Source organism: Micromys minutus (assembly GCF_963924665.1).
Source record: "Micromys minutus genome assembly, chromosome: 6".
Lineage (NCBI taxonomy): Eukaryota > Metazoa > Chordata > Mammalia > Rodentia > Muridae > Micromys > Micromys minutus.
In genome coordinates, this window is record NC_137975.1 from 10942475 (window position 1) to 10956600 (window position 14126).

Consider the following 14126-nt stretch of genomic DNA (forward strand, 5'->3'; position numbering starts at 1 on the left):
GCAAGGGGAGTGGGGTTGAAGCCCTTAGCTATTGCTTGTAAGAATACAAGATGGAATCTTTAGTCTAGAAGGCAATCAAATCATCCCAGCAAAGGTTAAGAATATAGGTGCTCTGTGATGGAGTAACTCTACTTTCAAGAACATGTCCAAGAAAGCTGAAAATACTAAGTTGGAGACATGATTCAGATGTTAAAAGTACCGGCTGTCTTCCAGAGGACTCCGGTTTGACTCCCAGCACCCACTTGGCAGCTCATGGTCTCTGTCACTCCAGTTCTAGGGATCTCAAGAAGCCCAGGTTGGTCTTGAACTTAATTTTCAGCTGAGGATTGTCTTGAACTTCTGACCCTGTTCCCTTTACCGGGGACTATAGGAATGTACCAGTGCATTTGACCAAAAGAACAGCAACAGCAAACCTTCTTTGTTTGTGTTTTGTTTTCCCCAGCAGTTCTGTGTAAAAGATATAAAAATTTCTTATGTGTTCCTTGCTCTCATTGCAATATCTTCCAGCAGCATGATTACATTCATTACAACTTAGACACAGGTATTATCATTACCACCCACTATATAAAAGAGATTCTTTTTGGGGTGATAGAAATGTTGTTTTGTAAACATATTATGATGGCTTCCCAAGTCTTTGACTGTATTAGTCTCGAGTTAGATACTTTGAATGGGTAAATGGTAGGAAATCTGGCAGCAAAAAGCTTGATGAGGCAATTAAGAAATTTGAAGGTGGACAGAATCCAATTGGTCCCTATGGTAATAAGTCTTTTGTTGTCAACTTGACATAAACCTAGACATATTTGGGAAAGGGGAATCTTAAGGGAGAAAACGATTCCATGAGACTGGTCTAGAAGTGAGTCTGTGGGGTATTTTCTTGATTGATGATTGCTGTGGGCGGCCCAGTCCATTGCGGGCGGTGCCATCCCTTAGCAGGTGGTCCTGAGTGACACGAGAGCAGGCAGAGCAAGTCATGAGAAGCCAGCCAGAGAGCAGCATCCTCTATGACCTCTGCTTCAGTTCCTGCCAAGTATTGAGTTCCTTACCAGACTTCCTTAAGTGATGGACCATGATGTGGAACTGCAAGCTGAAACAAAATCTTCAAGTTGCTTTTGGTATTGATATTTTATCACAGCAACAGAAACTCTAAGACAGAAATTGATATCAGGCAATGAGCTGTTGCTGTGACAGACCTCACAGTGTTTCTACAAGGATTACAAGGACGTTGGAACACTGGTGTCTTAGTGACTATTTGATTGATGTGTGAAGAGACACCATTGCCAAGGCAACTGTCTTAGTTAGGGTTTTATTGCTGTGAAGAGACACCGTGACCAAGACAATGCTTAAAAGAGACAACATTTAATTGGGGCTGGCTAACAGGTTCAGAGGTTCATTCCATTATCATCGGGGCAGGAAGCAAGGCAACATTCAGGCAGACAGGGTGTTAGAGTAGGAGTGGAGAGTTCTGCATCTTGATCCAAATGCAACCAGAAGGTGACTGTCTTTTTCAGTCAGCCAGAAGACTCTCATTCCATATTGGGCAGAGCCTGAGCATAGGAGAACTCAAACCCCACCCCACAGGGACAAACTTCCTCTCACAAGGCCACACCTTCTAATAATAGCACTTCTTAAAAAAAAAAAAAAAGTGTGGCCTTGTTGGAGAAAGTGTGTCACTAGAAGTGGGCTTTGATCTTTCAAAATCCCATGCCAGGCCCAGTCTCTCTGATCCTCCGTCTCTGTCTGCAGAGCAGGCTATAGTTCTCAACTATGTTTTCGTTGTGTTGTTGTTTTGTTGTTTATCTGTGTAGCCCTGGAACTCACTCTAGAGCAAGCTGGCCTGGATCTCAGAGGTCTGCCCACCCGTCTCCTGAATGTTGAGATTAAAGACGTGTGCCACCACTTTCTGGCTTCTCTCAGCTCCTTCAGCACCATGCCGGCCTTGCCTGCTGCTCTGCTCTCCACTATGATGATAATGGACTAAATCTCTGGACCTATAAGCCAGCCCCAATTAAACATTTTCTTCACGAAGGCTTCTAGCGAGTCCTTGTCCTTGTTCCCCACAAACTTGTCCACCACGTTCCTGTTCTTTATGACCAGCACGGTAGGCACAGCTGACACCTCGTGCTCACTGGCAAAGGTGTGTGTGATTGTCAGTGTCCACTTTGGCCACCACTACCTTCCTGTGCTGTTTGGCTACCATCTTCTCTAACCTCGGTCCGAGGATCTTGCAGGGGCCACACCACTATGCTTGAAAGTTCACAACTGGTGTCTCACTGTTGACAATTCTGTCGTGAAAGTCAGGTCCATCCTGGATGTTAAAGGTTGTTGAACAGAATCTGGTGGTGTGTACTGTCCGGGCTGGGCTGGGCGTTCCTGTTAGACCACCAGCATTGTACTGAGGGGTGTGAAGGGTCCTAGGGGAACGGGAAGCTCACACGCCCTGAGGAGGCTTCCTGGAGAAGATTGGGGTCAGGAACCTCCTCAGGAGAAGCCACTGAACCATCTCTCAGCACTGTGAGTAGTGGGATGCAGAGTCCAGCCGGGCCACCCATCAAGTACACTCTGTTGTCACTTCCTAAGGCCACACCTTCTAATCCTTTCAAAGAGTTCCATTTCCTGGTTGACTATGCAGTCAAATATGTGAGCCTCTGGGGACCACTCTTTTGCTAGTTTGTTCTTGTTTTGTTGAGACTGGGGTTCTTTCTGTAGTCTTGGATGTCCTTGACCTATATCCATAGACCAGGCCAACCTCAGAGATCCACCTGCCTCTGTCTCCTGAGTGCTGGGATTAAAGGCGTGCACCATTAGTGGGCTGGTACTTATGCCAACTACCACAGATAGGTTAGAGAAGCCCCTGAGTGCTCTGAGCAGCTTGAGTAGCTGTTATGGGAATTTAGAAAAGCAGTGCAGATGAAGGAGGCCTGACTTGCAAAGATTCAGAGGGAGGCAAAGACTCTAATGAAGTTGTTTGTGTGATACTTTTCATTAATGATCTGTAGCATCAGCTGGAATTGCAGAATCTGCTCTGGTAAAGAATAACTGCTGATTGTAAATCTGGGAGTATTTTCTTAGGGTCAGCACACACAAATTGGGTTCCAAATAGGGGCCAGGCTTCCATCTGGTAGTCAAATCTGGCAATCTATGTGTCACCTAGGTAGTACTTGTTTTGAAGGCATGACAGGGTCATGGAGAACAGCTTGTGCTTAGCACTGTGTGACAAGGGTAGAGTCCTTGAAAAGAGAGGCCTGGAGAGGCCATTTGTGAAGGTAAGGTTTCTGCTTTAAGAGCCTATTAAAATACCAGGATTGAAGGGGACTCATTGAGAATGTTGAGGTTTAGCACATGTGGCAGAATTAGAGTCCCTGAAGAAAGCCCAGGAGAGGGTATTGGTGACGGGGCATCCCAACTACAGCAGAGACTCCAGCATTTAGAAGATGCCAGAAGCACAGAACAACAACCAAGAACAGCAACTGCGATGGAGTGAAGCCAGCACGAACCAAGGAGATGAGTTATGTGTGCTGCAGAGGGTGGAATTGAAGAAATGGCCCAAGCCCTTTCCAGGGAGCTCAGAGGATCATGAGTAATGCCAGATGTCCAACACTGAACTCCTTATATTGTTGAACGTGTTGGGTGAAATAAACACAAAACAATGGTACTGGCATAAAACAGACAGGTTGGTTGGTCAATGGAATTGAACTGAAGAGCCAGAAGCAAATCCACACACCAATGGGCACTTGTTTTTTTGACCAAAAAAAAAAAAAAAGCCAAAATTGTTCGATGGAAAAAAGAAGGAATTTTCAACAAATGGTGCTGTTCTAATTGGACGTCTACATGAAGAAGAATGCAGATAGATCCATTTCTATGTCCCTGGACAAAACTCAAATCCAAGTGGATCAAAGATCTCAACATAAAACCAGATACACTAAACCTGATAGAAGAGAAAGTAGAGAACAGTCTTGAATGAGTTGGCACAGGAGGCAATTTCCTGAACAGAGCATCAACAGCTCAGGGGCTAAGGCCAATAATTAACACATGGGACATCATGAAACTGTTTTCATGATACTGTCAAAAGCACAAAATCGCTGAATACAGAATGGGAAAAGATCTTCACTAACCTACATTTGACAGAGGGCTGATTGGGACCTGAACTCAGCCACAAAACCTTTGACCCTCAATTTGTCCTGGGAGGTAAAAGAGCAGAATGAGCGAAGGGCCAACTAATGACTGGCCCAGCTTGAGACCCATGTCCTGAGAGGGAGCCTACATTATTAATGACATTTTGCTATACTTGCAGACAGGAACCTAGCATGACTGTCCTTAGAGAGGTTGTACCCAGAAACTGATGGAAACAGATGCAGAGACTCACAGCCAAACGTTAAGTGGAGCTTGGGTAATACCGTGGAAGAGGGGGAGGAAGGATTGAAGGAGACAGAGGGGTCAAGGACACCACAAGAAAACCCACAGAATCAAATAACCTGGGCCCAGCCAGAGACTGAACTGCCAAACAGAGCACGCATGGGATGAACCTAGGCCCTTTCATAGAGTGGGAGCAGGGTCTGTCTCTGATTAGACTGCCTGCCTTTGGATCCCTTTGTCCTAACTGGCTTTCTCTAGCCTCAATAGATGTGCCTAGTCTTACTGCAACCTGATATACCAAGTCTGGTTGATAATCATGGGAGGCCTCCCCTCTTCTGAGAAGGGGAGGAGGGTTGCTGGGGTGGGGGGTGAGAGGGAGAAACTGAGAGGATGGAGGGGAAATTGCCATCCAGATGTAAAGTAAATAAATAACTAAATCAATAAGAAAAACAAAACAAAAAAACCCCAACAAAACGAAGTCAGGTAGTAATGGTGCATGCCTTTAATCTTAGCACTTGGGTGCACCCTAGTGAAGACAAGTAGAGGGGGAGGGGGAGGGGAGCAGGGTGGGTGAAGGGGATAACATTTCAAATGTAAATACAGAGAGTATCTAATTAAAAAAATCTTAGCACAGAGGCAGAGGCAGGTGGATTTTTGAGTTTGAGGTCAGCCTTGACTACAGAGTGAGTTCCAGACAGGCTAATAATACACAGTGAAACTCTCTCTACAAAACATCCCAAATAAAACTAAACCAAAAACCCTGCAGCCCATCACGACAGTGAAAGTCTTAGTCAGTTTATTACTTCTAAGTAAAGCAGTGGTGATAAACATTTGCACAGCATGCACAAGGCTGATGGATGCCCAGCACAGTATCCCACCCTGAGAGAAACTCAGTCTACGTGTGGCAGTGACCTGTCAGTGCCCAGTCCTTAAGGCGCTGTTCTTTTCTGACCACTTGTGGGGATGCATGGTTGTTGAGCCTCTCCTCAGCCTATATGTAACACAGAACTTTCTTTCACTACTGAGGTAAATAACAGCTGTCTCAAGTTTACCTCAATGAACTCACCGACAGACACCTAACCGAAAACACACAATACCTGGTATAGGTATGTTCTTATAAGTTTATAAATACTTTGTATAAATGAAGAATACATTTAGCTTTCTGACTTCTGAGTGAGTAACTTTTTAAAAAAGTTCTCGGGGCCCAGGAAGGCTAGCTCACTCTTAGAGCAGTTGATTAGCAAGGGAGGCCCTGTTCCTCTACAGCTCTGCAAACAATACCAAGCATTTTTTTTTTTTTTTAAAACTCTAACCACCTCCAGCTAAGGTATGAGTAACAATACAAATCAAGTGTGGATATCTTCATATGGTTTCCAACTTTTCTATTAAAAGTGACTTTTTAAAAAAATCATTATGTTTGTGTTGAGTATTTATTTGTTTATTTACTTTATGGGCATAATGCCTGTATGGAAGTGAGTGGATGGATAACCTGCAGAAGAGGATTTCTCCCCTCCCATTATGGAGGATAGCATTCAGGTAATCAGGTTGTCAGCCTGTGCCTTTATTCAGTCATTTTGAGCCATCTCTCCTGGGCCCCTAAAGGTGGAATTCTGAAGACTGAACGGCATCCATGTTCACAGCCCTGTGTACAACAGCAAATGATGAAAGTGGCCAGTGTAAGCACACGCACTGGTGTGTCACTCAGCTTTAAAGAGGGCATTCTGGACGCATGCTACAACACGCACACAACCCTGGTCTCTATCAGACTACGTGAAATGACCCAGCCATAAAACAACCAAGACTGTATGATTCCACTTTCTTTTTGTATTTCATAACACTTTATTAAGAAGGAACCTATCTCAGCATCGCTATGTAAACAATGACAAAGATGAAGGGAAACACATTAGGGATCATATAGACAGAAATATACATTGTCCTTTATACAATCAATGTATAACAGTTAAGGAAAGTTTAATCCTTATTAGGCACACACTTTTGCATACACTGCCTTTGTCTTTCTGCGCCTTCATCATTTGCTCGATAAGCAACTCTGCCTGGATGGCTTTATCTCCTGGGGCTAGCTCCTGTGCCTTCTTTAGATCAGCCAATGCTTGATCACATTCTTTTCATCCTTGCTCTTTTTGGTACAGTGCTTTCGTATTTGAAGGGTCCATCTCAAGAGCCTCCAAGCTGTCAACTGCCCCCTGCCAATTTGACATCTTCAATTTACAAGCAACGATATTCATCACACAACTTAAGGTTGCTTTCTCAATAATGGCCTTTGAACTATCCACGTACCTTAAAACCTTCAAATATTTGTTAATAGCCATCTCCCAGTTCTGAGACTTGAAAAAAAGTATTTCCAATGTTTTTTAAGTCTTCAGATATTAATAGACTGTTATCTACATCTTTTAAATCTATATCCGCATCCTCGGGGAAATCTGATGACTGTCACCACAGCCATCTTTGGGGAGTACTCCTGAGTCGTCCCTTCTTTCAGCTCTCCACATTCTGCAGTAACACAGTCTGGCAGGTTTTCACCACTCACTTCTACATTCTCAAGCATCTTTGCCACACTTAGTCCTTTTATTACTCGACCAAATACTACATGTGTCCCATCCCAATGAGGAGTTGGAACTGTTGTGATAAAGGACTGAGAACCATTTGTACTGGGGCCTGGGTTTGCCATGCTCAGCAAACCCTCCTGATCATGCTTATAATGAACATACTCATCTTTAAACTTTTCACCACACATTCCCCACCTGTCCCATTTTGATTTGGGAAGTCTCCACCCTGAATCATATATTTCTTAATAATTCGATAGAAAGAACATCCTTTAATATGGAGAGGTTTCCCAGGTGTGGATCCAGTGCCTTTTTCTCCAGTACACAATGCATAAACATTTTCTGCAGTTTTGGGAACAATATCTGCTAACAATTCTAAAACAATTCGTTCAACTCGCTTCCCACATGATTCCACTTTCAAAGTATTCAGTATTCCATTCATAGAAAGTGGAATTGTGGTAATCAAAGCCAAAGGTAAAAAGGAATTACGAATTAACAAGTGCATGGCTTATTTTGTATGGCAAAAAGAAAGCAGAAGGGTGGCTACTCAACAATGTAACTGCACTGAATTATACAATAAAAACCAACTACAATGTTTGACTTCGCTAATAAGAACACATTTAGAACATTTCTTCCCATTGTACTATCAAACTTTTCTTGGGTTTTCTCTTTTTCCTTTCCAGTAGACTACTCTCCACACATTGTTCTCTCAACATACCACCCACTTCCGCTTGGCCCTTGACCCGGCAGTGTTTCTTTTCTAGCATGCTCTCCATGATTTTCCACCCACAATCTGTAAATTTGCTTGCATTTACATCTTAAAAGATGTTACTTTTTCTATATCCAATCACGAGTCCCATTCTGCATGCGAATTCTACTGTCAAACCAGTCCTCTACTTTTTCTGCACCACACAGAGGTGTGTGCTTGGTTTTAGGTTTTAGCATGTCCAAGTCCTGAAGATCAGGCGGCATTATCACACACTTCCCAATACACACACATTCCCGCACGGAAGAGTCGCCATAAACACACAATCGCAATAGAGGAAGCCAATCGACAGTTTAAAGGTGATTTTCACCAGTGTACAACCTCAACACATCCAAATTGCTGGGGAGCACACGGGCGTAGAAGGGCAAAACTGGGCGTCCTTAAGGTCCTTGAAAGCAGCGCTGTAATTTGCATAGTCCAAAAACCTCACATATATTCTGAAGGCTACGCGGGAGGCGAGGTGATATTGTTGCGAAAGAACTTAGAAAAGAAACCGGCACTATTTCGCCCGAATCGCAGTAGCCTCCATCTCGCACTTTGGTTTGCTAAAGCGCGAAGAACGTTTTGAAAAGCCGTGCTTCCGGTAGCAGCACTTGTGCGCATGTCCACAAAGACGAACCGGACGTACTGCCAGCTACGGGAAGTCGAGGGGGTCAATTTCTTTCACTGAAATCGCCTGGTAAATAGCGGGCACCCATAACCCTGAAGTGAAAGATTGTTTGATCCAAGTATCAAACACCCCGATAATCAAAGGAAGTTCCGGCTGAAAGCTCTCCGGATTCCCCTTTAACTCTTTTATCACACAGCCTTCTCTCAGTCTTGCTCGCGTTTTGCTTCCACTCCTCAAAGGCTCGAAATATTCCTTAAATCTTCCTTGGACACCTTTTTTTATTAAAGCACCTTTATGCTACGGGTCGCCATTAGGGTCAAAGGCAATGGCAAAGGCGGCGGGAGCTGAAACTTCATGCGGGCTCCTGCTCTGGGCGTTACCATAGAGAGGAAGCCACCTCTCTGGGCTGAGATTACTGTCTCTATGGTTCAGTCCGGCCGGTGGCGGTAAGGGAACACAGTGAGGCCTCACTGCGCCGGCGCAGTTGGTTTCTCACTTTTTTTTTTTTTTTAATCCCCGCACCAAGCGCTTAACCTCATTGGGGTGGAGGAGAAGGCGGTGGCTGTCCGGTCCGCAGCCGCAACAGTAGTGAATAATAGAACTGTAAGTACCGGGTTTAAGATGAAGAATGTTCAGACTGGAGTCCACTGGAGGGCCCTGCTCCTTTTCCGGGCGGCGGCGGGCGCAGGGTCCGGGTGGGGACGGTGTCCAGTGCTGTCAGCCGCTCCGGGGTGCACTTTTGGGGGAGGGGGCGGCCCTGGGATGGGATCTGGGTGAGGACCCAGGACGCGGGGCCTCCGGGTTCAGTTATGATTGTAGGCTGCTTTGCAGAGGGGAGGTGGGGCGGCTGTGGGGTCAAGCCTGGCTTTGTGTGACTGTCTCTTTCAGACCCCACCCCGGGGCCCCTTCCTGACCCGGAGTCTCCCCAGGCCGGCTTAGGAGACGCCAAAGCAGTCTGGGGATCTCTTTGAAAGGAACCGAGATTGTACTGAGCGGGAAGGGGCTTCAGGAGAGGAAACCTCACTACAACTAATCATCGGCGAGTGATGGGTGTGGAGAAAGATTCAGAGGGAAGAAGGGGTTGTCGGGGAGGCAGGCCAGGCGGCCGGTGCCCCCAGCCTGGGCCAGACAAAAGCGGAGCAGCCGGGGCCCGGCGGGGTGCGGAAGGTCCCCTTGGTCCCAGGAGGGCCCCGCATCTAGGATCTTTGGGAAGCTGGGGAAAGCGGACAAGCGCTGAGTTAAGCCTGTGCAGCCTCTTCAACTTGCCTTTGTTGTTCTTCGGTATTGGCAGAGCCGCTCTGACGAAGATGAGTGTGTGATCGTGCACGTTAGTCTGGTTGGATACAATGGAGCGGATTGAATCTTGCTTTCCATTTTATGAGTTGCTTGGATGAGTGTGGGGTTTTCCAAAGTCAAACTCATTACATAATATATCTAAATTTTAAAAATAACTGTGTTTATTTCTTAAATTAAAAGAACAATTAGTTGGAGCTTTAAAGCATGTGTGTCGCATCCGGATGGATTTCTGTGCCGGGATTTGTTCGTGAAACACTGACCTAATGGTGGAACCTGTGAGTTCTTTAAACCTGATACTTTAATTTGTGATTGGCAATGAGCGCTTTGGACGCTCTAGTCCTTTGGGAGGCAGTGATGCGGAAGAGTCAGGAGCTATGCCTTTGCATCTATCCCATACCTTGCACCAGATTCAGGTGCCACAGGCTGGTATCTATTCTGGCCTTAGAAATGATCGCTTTATTGTTATCATGACATATATGGAACTCTTGGTATGAGGGATCCTAAACAGAATAGTCCCGTTTCTCATTCATGGAGAAGCAGGGAAAATGGCAACATTGATGCAGAGACGTGGAGATAGGGAAAATAACATAGTGCCCCGGAGAACTGAATGTTATTTATCTTTACTGCTCATTCATCTTGGTAAAGTTGGCTAATTGCACACCCTTGTAGCAGTAACTCAAAATTTCAGTTTCTTTAAGTCATTGTTTACTATGGGTAAATGTAACTGTGTTCGTTTTTATTGTCAGTGTGACACAATCTTCTTTCAACCTGAGAAGAGGGAGCTATGGCCCAGGAACTTCCCAGATTAGATTGGTCTCTGGCCACGTCTGTGAAAGATTGTCCTTCTAGGTGGTTGAGGTGGGAGTGCTCAGCCCACTGTGGGCAGCACTCTTCCTAGGCAGGCATGCCTGTATAAGAAAGCTAGCTGAGGTAGTTTTTTATTGTTTTCTTCTGGTTTTTTGATCTGAAGCCATGAAACTCTCTGTCTTGCTAGGAGGACTCCGTGTGCTTTTTGTGCCAGTTTATGCTAATGAAGATTTGTTTGTAGACTTCTGAATTCTGGCTCCATGTCAAAATTAGAGGAAAACCTTACCTGGCAAGATGTTATCCCAGTTTTATGAGTTGTAGCTAGGGACAGGATGCTCTGTGAGCAGATTCCTGTCTGACTTCTTTGAATTTATTTACTCTCTTACCTCTTATGGATTCGGTACACATTTTCTCCCATGGAGCATTATCATAGAAAGTTCTCATATGAATCTTATATGAACCAGTGGTTTTAAATGTCAGAGGTCATATGTCCCAATATCATGCTCTTTGTGAAGAAAGTCTGGACTCACCCCTCCACTACCCCATAAAAGTAGAGGATGATAGTAGTTCACGTGGGGAAAATAGTGATGAGAGATCCAGCATCATCTCAAATGTAGACCTTGGGGATCTAACTATGATGTTGGTTGGGAACACTTGCTCCTTTGTTGGATGTTTTTTCCCCTTTTGGCCTAAGTGGAGGGATGAAGTTGTAAATTTGGGTGATTAAAGTTTAGGTCATCAGGCTTGGGGGTAAGTGCCTTTACCTGATGAGCCATTTTGAGGGTCTTAAAATTAGCTTTTACATAAACAGTACTTTAAATTTTGCAGTACTATTGTAAATATAGCCATCTCAGGGTATTAGTCCCAGACTAAATGGTCGATGGTGGTAAAGCATATTTAAAGTCAGAACCAGTTAGAGATTTACTTGGAGATAAGAGAAAGGTCTAGTTTTCATTAAAACAAAAACTACAGAGAAGAAATCACAGGTGACACAGTTCTTGATTCATAAAATGTACTTGTCAAGAATGAACCATGCTTTCTTTACTTCCTGTCTAGCAGAGCATTACCCATAAGGCATTGCGTACACATGAACACGAGTGTGTGTGCATGTGACCTGTAAAGCATTATCATTTACTGGCTCCTCTCATCTCTCTTTGCTCTCACACCTGATGATGTTTCCCCAGTTTGGATGCCATCCTGTCCTCCTCCCACCACTCCTCAAGGAGCACAACAGTGCTGAGAGATGGTGGTGGCGTTTCTCCCATAGCACCTTGTTGACTCCTCACTTCCTGCCTGCAATCTCTTCAGTCCTTCCTATTTCTGGTTTTAATCCCTCGGCTTCTCTCTCACACTGCTTCCTACTTGGATATATATACTCTTCTTTAGATCCTTGGACACACTTTGTCATGGTGGCTCTTGTGACTCATGTGGCTTGTATACTAATGGGAACTGTTGATTGTGTGAAAGAATAAAGAAATGTACCATGGAGCTGGAGAGATGCAGTGTATTAAGGCTCTGCTTTTCCAGAGGACCAGGGTTCGATTCCTAGCACCCACGTGTGGCATATAACTGTCTGCCATTCCAGTTTCAGGGAATCTGGCTGCCTCTTCTGAACTCCAAGGGCATCAGGGACTCATGGTGTATAGACATACATGTAGGCAAAGACACCCATTCACCTAAAATCAACAAAAAATACCCCTCCCCCCATGTCGAGAATAGGATTGGAGCTATGTAGGAGGAGCTGTTAGAGGGCTCTTGGGCCACTTTCTAAGGACATCTGGAACATTCACTCTCCAGCCCAGACCGCAGGTGAACCTTTCTATTCAGGACAGCCTTTGTTTACCACAAATGCTTGACACCTCATCAAGTCTGGCCACTGTTCTTTCTTGTTGAGATGAGTCTTCCCCACAAAGCTGTATGATTTAAGTCTGTTTCTTTCTCACAAACAGCTTTCTTCAGATTCTCATGGACAGTCAACAGGCTTGCTTTAGATTTAGATTCAGTTTTTTGCTGAACTCTTTCAGGAGTTGGGTGCCATCTCCCAAGAGGTTTACTTATAAAGACATGGTCCCAGCATGCCAGGGGCTCTCATTGTGTGTCTCACGTGTTAGGAGGACGCAGACACGTTTCTGTCAGCTGTGCCTTTCTGGTTTATCTGTGGGTATTCAGTAGCCTCATGCTCTCCATGTGTGTGCTCTGCCGCTGAACTACTTTCCAGCATTCCTCCTGGCTTAATGGAAGCTCACCATGCTCTGAAAATATTTTAAATTTATTTCTAGACAATTTAATACATGGTCACCATGCTTTTTAAGGGCAGTTTTAAAATAATTGTGTACATGTTTGTGTGTACATGCACAGATGTGTAGGTGTCTGTGGAGGCCAGAGGTCAACACAGGGTATCTTTTCTAATAGCTTTCCATCCTATGTTTTGAGAGAATCTTTACTGATCCTGGAGCTTGCTGATTTAGGTAGATTGGTTGGCCAGCATGCCCCAGGGATCCTCTTGTCTCTATCTCCTCATGGTTAGGTTATACTTTGTGTGATGCCTGCTGCTTTGCTGCTGCTGCTGCTGCTGCTCCTCCTCTTCTGTGGCTTTTAGGGGATGGGATTCAGGTTCCCATGCTAGTGTCATTACAGACAGAGCCATCTCTCCAACCCTCTTTTTTTTAAGTTTTCTTTTTTTCCCTTCTTCCTTTCTTTCAAAATCATTGTGTGTGTGTGTGTGTGTGTGTGTGTGTGTGTGTGTGTGTGTTTATGTGTCATGGCACACTTCTGGAGGTCAGAGGATATCTGTGGGAGTTGGCTTTCTCCTTCTACTATCTGGGTCCTGGGAGATCAAAACCAGGTAGTTAGGCTTGGTAGCAAGTTCTTTTACAAACCGAGCCACCTTGTTTGCTCTTTGTCTTCTTTAAATGCAGTGTGTAAAAGAAAAGTTTTTTATGGGACGTATTAGAATATGCAGCTGTTTTCTCAAGGAAGAAAAATCACAGCAACAAATTTCAAACTTTGCTGTGCATTCTGGCTTTGGGCTAGTTTCTTTGTATTTTAGAGTCTTTTTCTATTAAAAAAAAGGGTAGGGTGGGATGGGTGGGGATAGAGAGGAGCAGTAGAGGGCTCCTATTTATATAGTTCGAAGGATGCAATGAGATAATACATGTAGAGTGGGAAGATGGACTGACAGTCACTTAGTGACTCATCCAGGTGGCAGGAAGAAGCCCACAGTGACAAAGAACTCACCATACTCACTTGGGGACCTTTTTGAATGGCCAGGTTCTAGTTCCCCATGCCCATCCAGAGATTAGGTTAGCTCAGTATCAATGGGACTGGACAGCCAGAGTGTCAGCCAACCCCAGATGACTGACATACCTTGCAGGTTGAGAGCCCTGCACTTCCTGCCTTCAGTGATGACATTACAAAGTAAAGATGTGAGCAGTTTCCTCAGCATAGGTGAAGAGAACTAAAGAATTGACTGCTAGTGCTCACAGTGGCCCCCCACTCAGGCTCCCCTGGAGACCTGTGCTGAGGTGTGTGACTGGAGTGGAATGGGGTGGGAAGTGCGTGTGGAGGCCAGGAGATAACCTCAGGCTTGTCTCCAGCAGTGTCCACTCTATTTTCCGAGAGGTTTCTTGCTGGTTTGGAGCGCACTGATTTGGCTAGGCTGGTTGACCAGCAACCCCAGAGGTCTCTCCAGCTCTGCCTCCCAAGTGCTGGGATTACAAATGTGAACCAT

At 45.0% G+C, this 14126-nt stretch overlaps 1 protein-coding gene and 2 pseudogenes across 24 annotated transcripts in view; 1 reads left to right on the top strand and 2 right to left on the bottom strand.

The window, feature by feature from the left end:
• Positions 1-1974: 1974 nt before the first annotated feature.
• LOC308421706 (thioredoxin, mitochondrial-like) lies at positions 1975-2500 on the bottom strand (annotated as a pseudogene). Its single transcript has one exon. The product of its transcript is annotated as a thioredoxin, mitochondrial-like (transcript).
• A 3799-nt stretch (positions 2501-6299) lies between these two features.
• On the bottom strand, positions 6300-7695 carry LOC308421707 (peptidyl-prolyl cis-trans isomerase D-like; annotated as a pseudogene). The gene has a single exon. The product of its transcript is annotated as a peptidyl-prolyl cis-trans isomerase D-like (transcript).
• Positions 7696-8815: 1120 nt separating this feature from the next.
• CLASP1 (cytoplasmic linker associated protein 1) overlaps positions 8816-14126 on the top strand; it is a 211566-nt gene continuing 206255 nt past the window's right edge. For all 22 annotated transcript variants that reach the window (XM_080917999.1, XM_080918017.1, XM_080918010.1 and 19 more), the window contains exon 1: positions 8816-8896. The gene's annotated coding sequence lies outside the window, so the exon portion shown is untranslated. The remainder of the gene's footprint in view (positions 8897-14126) is intronic.